The sequence below is a fragment of the Lepidochelys olivacea genome, assembly GCF_965140295.1.
Source record: "Lepidochelys olivacea isolate rLepOli2 genome assembly, chromosome: 18".
Taxonomy (NCBI): Eukaryota; Metazoa; Chordata; order Testudines; family Cheloniidae; genus Lepidochelys; species Lepidochelys olivacea.
In genome coordinates this window covers 6,840,161-6,854,552 of record NC_140428.1, presented here as the reverse complement: position 1 = coordinate 6,854,552, position 14,392 = coordinate 6,840,161, and the positions used below count along the sequence as shown (strand labels likewise).

The 14,392-nt window shown below is 50.3% G+C and overlaps 1 pseudogene across 1 annotated transcript in view; it reads left to right on the top strand.

Annotated features, from left to right (window-relative positions):
* The first annotated feature begins 2,448 nt into the window (after nt 1-2,448).
* LOC311532968 (leucine-zipper-like transcriptional regulator 1) overlaps nt 2,449-14,392 on the top strand; it is a 116,590-nt pseudogene continuing 104,646 nt past the window's right edge. Inside the window, exons 1-2 of the transcript in view lie at nt 2,449-2,514; nt 2,942-3,073. The product of the transcript in view is annotated as a leucine-zipper-like transcriptional regulator 1 (transcript). The remainder of the gene's footprint in view (nt 2,515-2,941; nt 3,074-14,392) is intronic.

Below are 14,392 nucleotides of genomic sequence, written 5' to 3'. Positions count from 1 at the left end.
GTGGAGAATCCATCATTGCCCTGGGTACCTTGTTCCAATGTTTAATCACCCAATCTCAAATGTGTCCCAAATTTCTAATGTCAGTTTCTCTGGCATGAACTTCCAGCCATTGGTTCTTGTTCTGCCTTTCGCTGCTCAGTTAAAGAGCCCTTTCGTACCCAGGTTTCTCTTTGTGAGGGGATTTGCGCACTGTCATCAAGTGACCTCTTGGTCTTTGTGAGAAACTGAACAGATTCAGCTCTTGTATCGCACTGAAAGGCAACTTTTCAGCTCCTTTTTTTTTGGGGGGGGGGTTCTCTGTCCCCTGTCCAATTTTTCATTCTTCCTTTTAAAATGCGGCCAACACGACTGTATGCAAGATTCCGGTGTTGGTCTGACCATGGTGGTATACAGAGATATCTCTGGTGCCCTATTTCTAGTCACTATTCTCCTTGTCTGTGCATCCAAGGATGGCCACAGCATCGCACGGGGATTTCATGCTGAGTTGTATGTCCATTATGACACCTAAATCCTTTACCAAGTCACAGAAGTCCGGCCTTCCTCCATATTAAAGCTCAGTGTGTTTGAATGGACACAGCTTCCCAAGTGCTCCGTCACACACGCAAGGGAATCCCCCACTCAGCCACCTTCACCTGCTGCTGGTCTCTTTTCTCTTTCTTTTTCTCCAGGATCTGCATGTGTCATTCTGGGGGCAGTTCTCCTCCGCTCTTTGCCTGTGAGCAATGTGACCCCCCCTGGACAGACTGACCAACCCAGGATTCCTTCAGCCTGAAAGCAGAGGGGAGCCTTCACTCACTCCCTCTTTATGGCTCCAGTCTCAGGACCTAAATTCCCTGCCACAGCCCAAAAATCCACACTGGGTCCCACTCCTCTCTCTGGCGATTTCCCTTCTCCCACAGACCTGTCCTGAGGACACAGGCCTGGGGCCAGGTGAGCCGAGCCCCTGAGATTTCCCTTCGCAGTCTCTGAGGGTCAGGTCGCCCCATTATGCAGCTTGGTAATGTCGTCTTTTCTTCTCTTTCAGAAGTAAATTGTTGTATTTCTAGTCTCTTTATACGACCCCCCCGATTTGCTGCTTCCAATTCTCTGCTGTATACACCAACACTGGACTGGGTGAGGAGTCTGGAGCCATCCTGCACTGGGTACGTGGGAGGCTTGTAGGATCAGACCCTAAAATAGCTTTGGAGGGAAATTCTAACCCCGCCTTCCCATCCCAACCTGTGCAGAGGAGCTTTCGACCCCAATCCCTGCCTGTCACTGCCCCACACCCTTCCTGACGGCTGTCCTACTTCACTCTCTTCCTGCCATATTGGGTCCACCAATAAGTTGCCAGGGAAAGACAGCTCCCTTCTCTTACTGTTAAAGGTCAGGTGGGCCAGTTGTTGCTCTGTTGTCCTGCTGGGAAGCTCAAAATCAGGGACCCGCCTCAGGTAAAGGTGCCAATGCCCTCCCAGAAAACAAGCCACCCCTGCACAAAGGAGGAGGAAAGGGCCTGCCAAAGCCTGGGATTGAACCAGGGACTTTTAGATCTTCAGTCTAATGCTCTCCCAACTGAGCTACTTCGGGAGCTCCATGGCTCTCTTTTGGCCTGCTGCTTCTCTGTCCGGGATGTTTTTGTCAGCTGTGGCACACAAAAAGGACATCGTTGTGAGAGGCCCATGATGGCAAGACTCGCTTTTGCCTGCCTTGCTCAGCTTGACTTGCTTCCTCACTCTATTCCTGCCTTAGTTCCCGGGTTGACCTAGTGGTGGAAGGGGACGAGGGGCCAGTGGTACAGGGAGAAAGTTGAGCTGGACCCTGAGCTACACTCTACCCTGGGGCAAGAGTCTGGCCACCACTTGCCACCCCACCCTGTTGTCCTGGCTTCCCCTAATGGACATCATTTAGGGAGGGAAGTGGGGCTTCTGCCTCCCCTCCCCGATTTTCATACCGCAGAGGAGTGCGAACAGGAAAACAAATGGCTGCTCCACACTCCCACCAGAGGAACCCAACACCCTTAGCTGTGGCTGAGTGAGAAGTGTCTGTTGGGTGACAGGGCTGTCCCTGAGGAGCTAGAACAGCAGCTGCCGCCTCCCCCTTGGCTCCAGGCTGTGGGAAATGCTCATTGCCTAGCTGCATGGGCGGAAGCTGCTCCATTCTCTGGAGAGCGTCTGTATTGGTCTGTCAACACCCCATCTTCACTGAGCCAGTCTGATAAGGTCCCAAGTACCCCCTCTGGCTTGGCAGCTCTGAGACCCTCTCCCAGCCCTGAAGAAGAGCCCTGCCTGGCTCAAAAGCTTGTCTCTCTCCCCAAGAGAAGTTGCTCCTATAACAGTCATTACCTCCCCCGCCCTGTCTCCCTGGCATTCTGGGAACACGTGAGTGGCCACCCTCACAACCTGAGTTGCCCCCAGCCCCTCCCATCTTCCCCTAACCCCAACCCCCAAAGGCACCCCACCTGCAAACCCTATGGAGACTGGGGGGAGGCGCAGGGCAGGGGAGGGGAAATCCCGGGGCCACAAGCTCAGTAACTGGGTGAGGCTGCCCCTGAGCTGGGCGGGGAGAGGGAGTGAGCCAGTGCATCATGGGAGATGTAGGGTCTCCCCCACCTGCTGCAGGCCCCAGGGCATCATGGGAGATGTGGTTTCTCCCCTACCTCCATCTCGCGCCAGTCGCTGCCAGGCCCTGCCCCGCCTTCCCATCTTTCGAGCGAGGGGCCGGCAGGGCGACGCCGGAAGCAGAAGCTGCCGTGAAGCTGGAGAGGCCCCCCCCGGGGAGATGTTGTCTCCTCGCCCCGCCCCAGCGCGCTGCGGGGGGTGGGCTCCAGCTGGTGCAGTGCAGCGGGGACCCCCAGCCCTGCCCCTCCTGCCCACGCACTCCCCGGCCCTGCCCGGTCCCTGCTCCACTCGCTCCCCAGCCAGGGAAATGGCGGGGTGCGCTTCACCCGCTGGGGGTCCGTTAGAGCGATTCCCGGAAGAGGTCGCTGCCGAACCGGAAGTTCCCCGTGGGACTCGAAAGGAGCGGGCACCGGGGCAACGTACTTCCGCTCCCTGCCGCCGGTCCGTTGCGCGCCCGGGTCCGCCCCTCACTTCTGGTCAGTGCTCCTGGTGGGGCTCTAGGGGCGCTGCGGGCCGGGGGAATGAGGCGGGAGGAGCCCGGGGTCCCCCAAACCCCAGCCAAGGCAGTCATATCCGGGCGCTGCACCCAGACCCTGCCGCTGCAGCCCGGCCCCGCCAGGGGGTGACTCGCGGTGCCTCTGGCTGTGCTGCCTCCCTGCCCGCTCCTGGGGCTGGGGCGGGGCCGGCCTGGGACACCCAGTGCCCGAGTGCCCCAGGGTTCGCACCCGCCCCCCGGCCCCAGCGTGTCATGGACCCGGGTTTGCCCCGAGCACCGCGGAGTCCCCGACCCCCGAGTCTGCAGCAGAACCGCGTGTCTGGCATGACGCTGCGGGCCCAGGACATGCCGCCTTCAGAGGGTGCGGGGAGTCGGGGTCCCGCGTTGGCAGCCTCGGTAGGGCTGGCTGAGCCCCTCCACAAAGCTTCTCCTTCGCGGGGTCCCAGGCCGGGGAGTCCGTCACCCCGCAGCGCCATCGGGGGAACCAGCCGAGAGCCCCTCACGGGCGGGGGGGATGGGGGCTTTACGCGTAGGAAGCTGCTTCGCCGCGTTGCCCGGTTTGCTTTTCTTCTCCAGAGCTCGCAGCTGCTCTGTAAGGACAGGAAATAGCTTGTTTCATTATAAATCTACAAATATGTGATCAAAATCCTCCTTATTTAGAATAATATGGACACTGACCCTTGCCATGAACATGAAGACACTGAGTTTGGTGGTTCACGCTTCCTTCCTCCAGGGCCGGTGCAACCACTAGGCAAAGTAGGCAGCCGCCTAGGGCGCCAAGTGGTTGGGGGCGGCCAAAAGTGCGCTCTGGGGAGGCGGTGGAGTGGAGGTGAGCTGGGGCTGGGGGGGCGCGGGGAGGGCCACCTGCAGCAAGTACCTGGGGGGAGGGGGCAGCGCACAGGGGAACCGCTCCCCACCCCAGCTCATCTCTGCTCTACCTCCTCTCCTGAGCAACGCCCTGCTCGGCTTCTCTCCCTCCCAGGCTTGCCCACCAAACAGCTGATTGGTGCCTCAGACCTGGGAGGCGGGAGAAGTGGCAGCGGGGGCATGATCGCGGAGGAGGCAGAGCAGAGGTGAGCTGGGGCGGAGCTGCTGCGGGGGGGGGGGCGCCTCAGGGCGGAGGGGAGCTGCCACAGGGCTTGGGGGGGGGACGGGCACAAGGTGGAAGTTTCACTTAGGGCGCAAAACATCCTTGCACTGGCCATGCCTGCCTCCAGTAATAAAACTTTCAGGAAAGCTCCAAATTATTAACCAATTGTTTATAAAATACATTTTATATTGAACTTGTTTTCAAGCAATAACCAAATCTCTCTGATCTTTATCCATTTCAAACAGTAATTATACCAGTTTTCCCTAGTTTCCAATGTGGGGCTTCAAATAGATCTTTGGATTAAAAAGCTCATCTAACAATTGTGTAACTGTATCAAGTGTCAGAGTAGCAGCCGTGTTAGGGTATGTCTACACTACGGAATAAGGTCGAATTTATAGAAGTTGGTTTTTTAGAAATCGGTTTTATATATTCGAGTGTGTGTGTCCCCACAGAAAATGCTCTAAGTGCATTAAGTGCATTAACTCGGCGGAGCGCTTCCACAGTACCGAGGCTAGAGTCGACTTCCGGAGCGTTGCATTGTGGGTAGCTATCCCACAGTTCCCGCAGTCGCTGCTGCCCATTGGAATTCTGGGTTGAGATCCCAATGCCTGATGGGGCTAAAACATTGTCACGAGTGGTTCTGGGTACATATCGTCAGGCCCCCGTTCCCTCCCTCCCTCCGTGAAAGCAAGGGCAGACAATCGTTTTGCGCCTTTTTTCCTGAGTTACCTGTGCAGACGCCATACCACGGCAAGGATGGAGCCCGCTCAGGTAACCGTCACCCTATGTCTCCTGGGTGCTGGCAGACGCGGTACGGCATTGCTACACAGTAGCAGCAACCCCTTGCCTTGTGGTAGCAGATGGTACAGTACGACTGGTAGCCGTCATCGTCATGTCCGAGGTGCTCCTGGCCACGTCGGCTGGGAGCGCCTGGGCAGACATGGGCGCAGGGACTAAATTTGGAGTGACTTGACCAGGTCATTCTCTTTAGTCCTGCAGTCAGTCCTATTGAACCGTCTTATGGTGAGCAGGCAGGCTATACGGACTGCTAGCAGTCGTACTGTACCATCTTCTGCCAGGCAGGCAAGAGATGAGGATTGCTAGTAGTCGTATTGTACCATCTTCTGCCAGGCAGGCAAGAGATGAGGATGGCTAGCAGTCATACTGTACCATCTTCTGCCGAGCAGCCATGAGATGTGGATGGCATGCAGTCCTTCTGCACCGTCTGCTGCCAGCCAAAGATGTAAAAGATAGATAGAGTGGGTCAAAACAAGAAATAGACCAGATTTGTTTTGTACTCATTTGCTTCCCCCCTCCCATGTCTAGGGGACTCATTCTTCTGGGTCACACTGCAGTCACTCACAGAGAAGGTGCAGCGAGGTAAATCTAGCCATGTATCAATCAGAGGCCAGGCTAACCTTCTTGTTCCAATAAGAACGATAACTTAGGTGCACCATTTCTTATTGGAACCCTCCGTGAAGTCCTGCCTGAAATACTCCTTGATGTAAAGACACCCCCTTTGTTGATTTTAGCTCCCTGAAGCCAACCCTGTAAGCCATGTCATCAGTCGCCCCTCCCTCCGTCAGAGCAACGGCAGACAATCGTTCCGCGCCTTTTTTCTGTGCGGACGCCATACCAAGGCAAGCATGGAGGCCGCTCAGCTCACTTTGGCAATTAGGAGCACATTAAACACCACACACATTATCCAGCAGTATATGCAGCACCAGAACCTGGCAAAGCGATACCGGGTGAGGAGGCGATGTCAGCGCGGTCACGTGAGTGATCAGGACATGGACACAGATTTTTCTGAAAGCATGAGCCCTGCCAATGCATGCATCATGGTGCTAATGGGGCAGGTTCATGCTGTGGAATGCCGATTCTGGGCTCGGGAAACAAACACAGACTGGTGGGACCGCATAGTGTTGCAGGTCTGGGACGATTCCCAGTGGCTGCTAAACTTTCGCATGCGTAAGGGCACTTTCATGGATCTTTGTGACTTGCTTTCCCCTGCCCTGAGGCGCATGAATACCAAGATGAGAGCAGCCCTCACAGTTGAGAAGCGAGTGGCGATAGCCCTGTGGAAGCTTGCAACGTCAGACAGCTACCGGTCAGTTGGGAATCAATTTGGAGTGGGCAAATCTACTGTGGGGGCTGCTGTGATGCAAGTAGCCCACGCAATCAAAGATCTGCTGATATCAAGGGTAGTGACCCTGGGAAATGTGCAGGTCATAGTGGATGGCTTTGCTGCAATGGGATTCCCTAACTGTGGTGGGGCCATAGACAGAACCCATATCCCTATCTTGGCACCGGAGCACCAAGCCGCCGAGTACATAAACCGCAAGGGGTACTTTTCGATAGTGCTGCAAGCTCTGGTGGATCACAAGGGACGTTTCACCAACATCAACGTGGGATGGCCGGGAAAGGTGCATGATGCTCGCATCTTCAGGAACTCTGGTCTGTTTCAAAAGCTGCAGGAAGGGACTTTCTTCCCAGACCAGAAAATAACTGTTGGGGATGTTGAAATGCCTATATGTATCCTTGAGGACCCAGCCTACCCCTTAATGCCATGGCTCATGAAGCCGTACACAGGCAGCCTGGACAGTAGTCAGGAGCTGTTCAACTACAGGCTGAGCAAGTGCAGAATGGTGGTAGAATGTGCATTTGGACGTTTAAAGGCGCGCTGGTGCAGTTTACTGACTCGCTTAGACCTCAGCGAAACCAATATTCCCATTGTTATTACTGCTTGCTGTGTGCTTCACAATCTCTGTGAGAGTAAGGGGGAGACATTTATGGCGGGGTGGGAGGTTGAGGCAAATCGCCTGGCTGCTGGTTACGCGCAGCCAGACACCAGGGCGGTTAGAAGAGCACAGGAGGGCGCGGGGTGCATCAGAGAAGCTTTGAAAACCAGTTTCATGACTGGCCAGGCTACGGTGTGAAAGTTCTGTTTGTTTCTCCTTGATGAAAGCCCCCGCCCCTTGGTTCACTCTACTTCCCTGTAAGCTAACCACCCGCCCCTCCTCCCTTCAATTACCGCTTGCAGAGGCAATACAGTAATTGTTGCTTCACATTCATGCATTCTTTATTCATTCATCACACAAATAGGGGGATGACTACCAAGGAAGCCCAGGAGGGGTGGTGGAGGAGGGAAGGAAAATGCCACACAGCACTTTAAGCACAGCACTTTAAAAGTTTACAACTTTAAAATTTATTGAATGACAGCCTTCTTTTTTTTGGGCAATCCTCTGTGGTGGAGTGGCTGGTTGGCCGGAGGCCCCCCCACCGCGTTCTTGGGCGTCTGGGTGTGGAGGCTATGGAACTTGGGGAGGAGGGCGGTTGGTTACAGAGGGGCTGCAGTGGCAGTCTGTGCTCCAGCTGCCTTTGCTGCAGCTCAACCATACACTGGAGCATACTGGTTTGGTCCTGCAGCAGCCGCAGCATTGAATCCTGCCTCCTCTCATCACGCTGCCGCCACATTTGAGCTTCAGCCTGTCTTCAGCCTGCCACTTACTCTCTTCAGCCCGCCACCTCTCCTCCCGGTCATTTTGTGCTTTCCTGCACTCTGACATTATTTGCCTCCACACATTTGTCTGTGCTCTGTCAGTGTGGGAGGACAGCATGAGCTCGGAGAACATTTCATCGCGAGTGCGTTTTTTTTTCTTTCTAAGCTTCACTAGCCTCTGGGAAGGAGAAGATCCTGTGATCACTGAAACACATGCAGCTGGTGGAGAAAAAAAAAGGGACAGCGGTATTTAAAAAGACACATTTTATAAAACAGTGGCTACACTCTTTCAGGGTAAACCTTGCTGTTAACATTACATACATAGCACATGTGCTTTCGTTACAAGGTCGCATTTCGCCTCCTCCCACCGCGTGACTACCCCCTCAACCTTCCCCCCTCCCTGTGGCTAACAGCGGGGAACATTTCTGTTTAGCCACAGGCAAACAGCCCAGCAGGAATGGGCTCCTCTGAGTGTCCCCTAAAGAAAAGCACTCTATTTCAACCAGGTGACCATGAATTATATCTCACTCTCCTGAGGATAACACAGAGAGATAAAGAATGGATGTTGTTTGAATGCCAGCAAACATACACTGCAATGCTTTGTTCTACAATAATTCCCGAGTACGTGTTACTGGCCTGGAGTGGTAAAGTGTCCTACCATGAAGGACGCAATAAGGCTGCCCTCCCCAGAACCCTTTTGCAAAGGCTTTAGGACTACAGACAGCTGCAGCGGCACAGGAGCTAGCAAACAGAGCTGTAAACAGGGGAATTTGAGTGGGAGTTCTGTTGGAGCAGAAGGTATTTGTGTGTGTTTGGTTTTGTATTGGTGGTATTTGTATGTGTAGAGGCTTTGTGCTGGGAGAGAAGCTGAGCCCTGATTAGGGGGCGGGGCTTCACTGACTAGGGGTCCTATAAAGGTAGCAGCCAGTCAGGCAGCGGCACAGGAGCTAGCAAACAGAGCTGTAAACAGGGGAGTTTGAGTGGGAGTTCTGTTGGAGGAGAAGGTATTTGTGTGTGTGTTTGGTTTTGTATTGGTGGTATCTGTATGTGTAGGGGCTTTGTGCTGGGAGAGAAGCTGAGCCCTGATTAGGGGGCAGGGCTTGCCTGACTAGGGGTCCTATAAAGGTAGCAGCCAGTCAGGCAGCGGCACAGGAGCTAACAAACAGAGCTGTAAACAGGGGAGTTTGAGTGGGAGTTTGAAAGGGGAGTTTGTCTTGTGGTGCTTGTGTGGGGTTTGGTTTTGCTGTGGGTGGTGGTTTGGTGTGGTTTGTGTTTCCCAGATTAACAGGATTTAGGTGGGAAGGCTATGACAGATTCAGAGGTGGCAGTGGGAGTGACCCATGTAGCAGATGACACAATGAAGATGACTGGATGTGGAAGCTGTGGTATGTACATGATCCTGGAGGGGGCACCTGGTAAGAGTTTTGTCTGCATGAAATGTCGTCTGATAGAGCTGATGGAGGAAAAGATCAGAGGTTTGGAGATGCAGGTGGAAAGTCTGGTAGAGTTTAGGAAGGGGTTTGAGCAGATTATGGAGCAAAGACTTGAGGTATCTGAAGGGAAAAGTTCAGACTTGCAGATGGAAGCAGGACTAGGGAATTCTGAGGGGAGACTGGGTGAGGAAAGTGGTCAGTGGAAGCATGTGACTAAAAGAACTAGGCAGAGGAAAAGACAGGCTAGTGAAGGAGAAATAGAGCTTCAGAATAGGTTTGCAGAGTTGGAAAATGAGGAAGGGGCTCAGCAGGTAGTCACTGAAGGTGACAGGGCAAGGAAGAAGAGAAGAGTGGTTAGTCCTATAGGAAAAGGGGAAGAGTTAATGGAGATTACACCAAATATGAGCCCTAGGAGGATACAGGATGGGTTAAAAAGTATTACAAGGGAGAATGGGAATGGAAAGAACTTGCAGCCAGAGGGAACAGGGGATAGACTGGAGAATAGCACCGTCACTAGGAAAAGGCAGGTCTATGTGATTGGGGACTCTTTACTGAGAAGAATAGATAGGCCTGTAACCAGAGCTGATCCAGAAAATAGGAGGGTGTGCTGTCTTCCAGGTGCTAAGATACAGGATGTAGACCTGAGGTTGAAAAGGATTCTAAAGGGAGCGGGAAAGAATCCCCTAATTATCCTTCATGTGGGAACAAATGATACGGCTAGATTCTTGCTGGAAAGTATTAAGGGAGTCTATGCTAGGCTGGGGAGGATGCTTAAGGAAATTGAGGCTCAGGTGATCTTTAGTGGGATTCTGCCTGTTCCTAGAGAAGGGCAACAAAGGTGTGACAAGATTATGACTATCAATAGATGGCTTAGGCAGTGGTGCTATAAGGAGGGCTTTGGGATGTATGGCCATTGGGAGGCATTCATGGATAGAGGACAGTTCTCTCGGGATGGACTTCATCTGAGTAGGGAAGGAAATAGGCTTCTAGGATGGAGGCTGGCACAACTGATTAAGAGAGCTTTAAACTAGGAATTTGGGGGAGATGGTTGGGAGATGTCCAGGTAATCTCCACGCCAGAATTTAGCATAGAGTGGAAAGAAAATGAAGTAAGAGTGGATACAGCTGTAGGTAGGAGGAAGGGCAGTGTAGATACAAGCCTAATAGGTTATACTGGTAGTAAAATAACCGTGCCTAATAGGGTACAGAATGTGAGTGAGGCCAAACAGCAAAAATTAAGATGTTTGTACACTAATGCAAGGAGCCTAGGTAACAAAATGGAGGAACTAGAGTTACTGGTGCAGGAAGTGAAACCAGATATTATAGGTATAACAGAGACCTGGTGGAATAGTAGTCATGACTGGGCTACAGGTATTGAAGGGTATGTGCTGTTTAGGAAAGACCGAAATAAAGGTAAAGGTGGTGGAGTAGCACTGTATATCAATGATGAGATAGAATGTAAAGAAATAAGAAGCGATGAAATGGATATGACTGAGTCTGTCTGGGCAACAATTAAATTGGGGAAGAAAACTATTAGAGCCTCCCCTGGGATAGTGCTTGGAGTGTGCTATAGACCGCCGGGATCTAATTTGGATATGGATAGAGCCCTTTTTAATAAAGTAAATACTAATGGAAACTGTGTGATCATGGGAGACTTTAACTTCCCAGATATAGACTGGAGGACGAGTGCTAGTAATAATAATAGGGCTCAGATTTTCCTAGATGCGATAGCTGATGGATTCCTTCAACAAGTAGTTGCTGAACCAACTAGAGGGGATGCCATTTTAGATTTGGTCTTGGTGAGTAAGGAGGACCTCATAGAGGAAATGGTTGTAGGGGATAATCTTGGCTCAAGTGATCATGAGCTAATTCAGTTCAAATTGAATGGAAGGATTAACAAAAATAAATCTGCAACTAGGGTTTTTGATTTCAAAAGGGCTGACTTTCAAAAATTAAGGAAATTAGTTAGGGAAGTGGATTGGACTGAAGAATTTTTGGGTTTAAAGGTAGAGGAGGCCTGGGATTATTTTAAATTAAAGCTGCAGAAGCTATCGGAAGCCTGCATCCCAAGAAAGGGGAAAAAATTCATAGGCAGGAGTTGTAGACCAAGCTGGATGAGCAAGCATCTTAGAGAGGTAATTAAGAAAAAGCAGAAAGCATATAGGGAGTGGAAGAAGGGAGGGATCAGTAAGGAAAGCTACCTTATTGAGGTCAGAATATGTAGGGATAAAGTGAGACAGGCTAAAAGTCAAGTAGAGTTGGACCTTGCAAAGGGAATTAAAACCAATAGTAAAAGGTTCTATAGTCATATAAATAGGAAGAAAACAAAGAAAGAAGTGGGACTGCTAAAAACTGAGGATGGAGTGGAGGTCAAGGATAATCTAGGCATGGCCCAATATCTAAACAAATACTTTGCCTCAGTCTTTAATAAGACTAAAGAGGATCTTAGGGATAATGGTAGCATGATAAATGGGAATGAGGATATGGAGGTAGACATCACCATATCTGAGGTAGAAGCGAAACTCAAACAGCTTAATGGGACTAAATCGGGGGGCCCAGATAATCTTCATCCAAGAATATTAAAAGAATTGGCACAAGAAATTGCAAGCCCATTAGCAAGAATTTTTAATGAATCTGTAAACTCAGGGGTTGTACCGTATGATTGGAGAATTGCTAACATAGTTCCTATTTTTAAGAAAGGGAAAAAAAGTGATCCAAGTAATTATAGGCCTGTTAGTTTGACATCTGTAGTATGCAAGGTCTTGGAAAAAATTTTGAAGGAGAAGGTAGTTAAGGACATTGAAGTCAATGGTAAATGGGACAAAATACAACATGGTTTTACAAAAGGTAGATCGTGCCAAACCAACCTGATCTCCTGCTTTGAGAGAGTACCAGATTTTTTAGATAAAGGAAACGCAGTGGATCTAATTTACTTAGATTTTAGTAAGGCGTTTGATACTGTGCCACATGGGGAATTATTAGTTAAATTGGATAAGATGGGCATCAATAGGAAAATTGAAAGGTGGATAGGGAATTGGTTAAAGGGGAGACTACAACGGGTCCTACTGAAAGGTGAACTGTCAAGTTGGAGGGAGGTTACCAGTGGAGTTCCTCAAGGATCAGTTTTGGGACCAATCTTATTTAATCTTTTTATTACTGACCTGGGCACAAAAAGTGGGAGTGTGCTAATAAAGTTTGCAGATGATACAAAGCTGGGAGGTATTGCTAATTTAGAGAAGGACAGGGATACCCTACAGGAGGATCTGGATGACCTTGTAAACTGGAGTAATAGGAATAGGATGAAATTTAATAGTGAGAAGCGTAAGGTCATGCATTAGGGATTAATAACAAGAATTTTAGTTATAAGCTAGGGACGCATCAACTAGAAGTAACGGAGGAGGAAAAGGACCTTGGAGTATTGGTTGATCATAGGATGACTATGAGCTGCCAATGTGATATGGCTGTGAAAAAGCTAATGTCGTCTTGGGATGCATCAGGAGAGGTATTTCCAGTAGGGATAAGGAGGTTTTAGTACTGTTATATAAGGCACTGGTGAGACCTCACCTGGAATACTGTGTGCAGTTCTGGTCTCCCATGTTTAAGGAGGATGAATTCAAACTGGAACAGGTACAGAGAAGGGCTACTAGGATGATCCGAGGAATGGAAAACTTGTCTTATGAAAGGAGACTCAGGGAGCTTGGCTTGTTTAGCCTAACTAAAAGAAGGTTGAGGGGAGATATGATTGCTCTCTATAAATGTATCAGAGGGATAAATACCAGAGAGGGAGAGGAATTATTTAAACTCAGTACCAATGTGGACACAAGAACAAATGGATATAAACTGGCCACTAGGAAATTTAGATTAGAAATTAGACGAAGGTTTCTAACCATCAGAGGAGTGAAGTTTTGGAATAGCCTTCCGAGGGAAGTAGTGGGGGCAAAAGATCTATCTTGCTTTAAGATTAAACTCGATAAGTTTATGGAGGAGATGGTATGATGGGATAACATGGTTTTGGTAATTAAATATTCATGGTAAATAGGCCCAATGGCCTGTGATGGGTTTTTAGATGGGGGTAAGATCCAAGTTACTACAAAAAATTCTTTCCCGGGTATCTGGCTGATGAATCTTGCCCATATGCTCAGGGTTTAGCTGATCGCCATATCTGGGGTCGGGAAGGAATTTTCCTCCAGGGCAGATTGGAAGGCCCTGGAGGTTTTTCGCCTTCCTCTGTAGCATGGGGCACGGGTCACTTGCTGGAGGATTCTCTGCTCCTTGAGGTCTTCAAACTACAATTTGAGGACTTCAATAGCACAGATATAGGTGTGAGGTCCTTTTTAGGAGTGGTGGGTGAAATTCTGTGGCCTGCGTTGTGCAGGAGGTCAGACTAGATGATCATAATGGTCCCTTCTGACCTAAATATCTATGAATCTATGAGTTGGTTGAGTTCAGGATCCTGACACAGGGAAGAAAGGTAAGCAGCAGGATACGGACCCTGGACTTCAGGAAAGCAGGCTTCGACTCCCTCAGGGAACGGATGGCCAGGATCCCCTGGGGGAATAACTTGAAGGGGAAAGGAGTCCAGGAGAGCTGGCTGTATTTCAAGGAATCCCTGTTGAGGTTACAGGGACAAACCATCCCGATGAGTCAAAAGAATAGTAAATATGGCAGGCGACCAGTTTGGCTTAATGGTGAAATCCTAGCGGATCTTAAACATAAAAAAGAAGCTTACAAGAAGTGGGAGGTTGGACATATGACCAGGGAAGAGTATAAAAATATTGCTCGGGCATGTAGGAATGATATCAGGAGGGCCAAATCGCACCTGGAGCTGCAGCTAGCCAGAGATGTCAAGAGTAACAAGAAGGGTTTCTTCAGGTATGTTGGCAACAAGAAGAAAGCCAAGGAAAGTGTGGGCCCCTTACTGAATGAGGGAGGCAACCTAGTGACAGAGGATGTGAAAAAAGCTAATGTACTCAATGCTTTTTTTGCCTCTGTTTTCACTAACAAGGTCAGCTCCCAGACTGCTGCGCTGGGCATCACAAAATGGGGAAGAGATGGCCAGCCCTCTGTGGAGATAGAGGTGGTTAGGGACTATTTAGAAAAGCTGGACGTGCACAAGTCCATGGGGCCGGACGAGATGCATCCGAGAGTGCTGAAGGAATTGGCGGCTGTGATTGCAGAGCCATTGGCCATTATCTTTGAAAACTCGTGGCGAACGGGGGAAGTCCCGGATGACTGGAAAAAGGCTAATGTAGTGCCAATCTTTAAAAAAGTGAAGAAG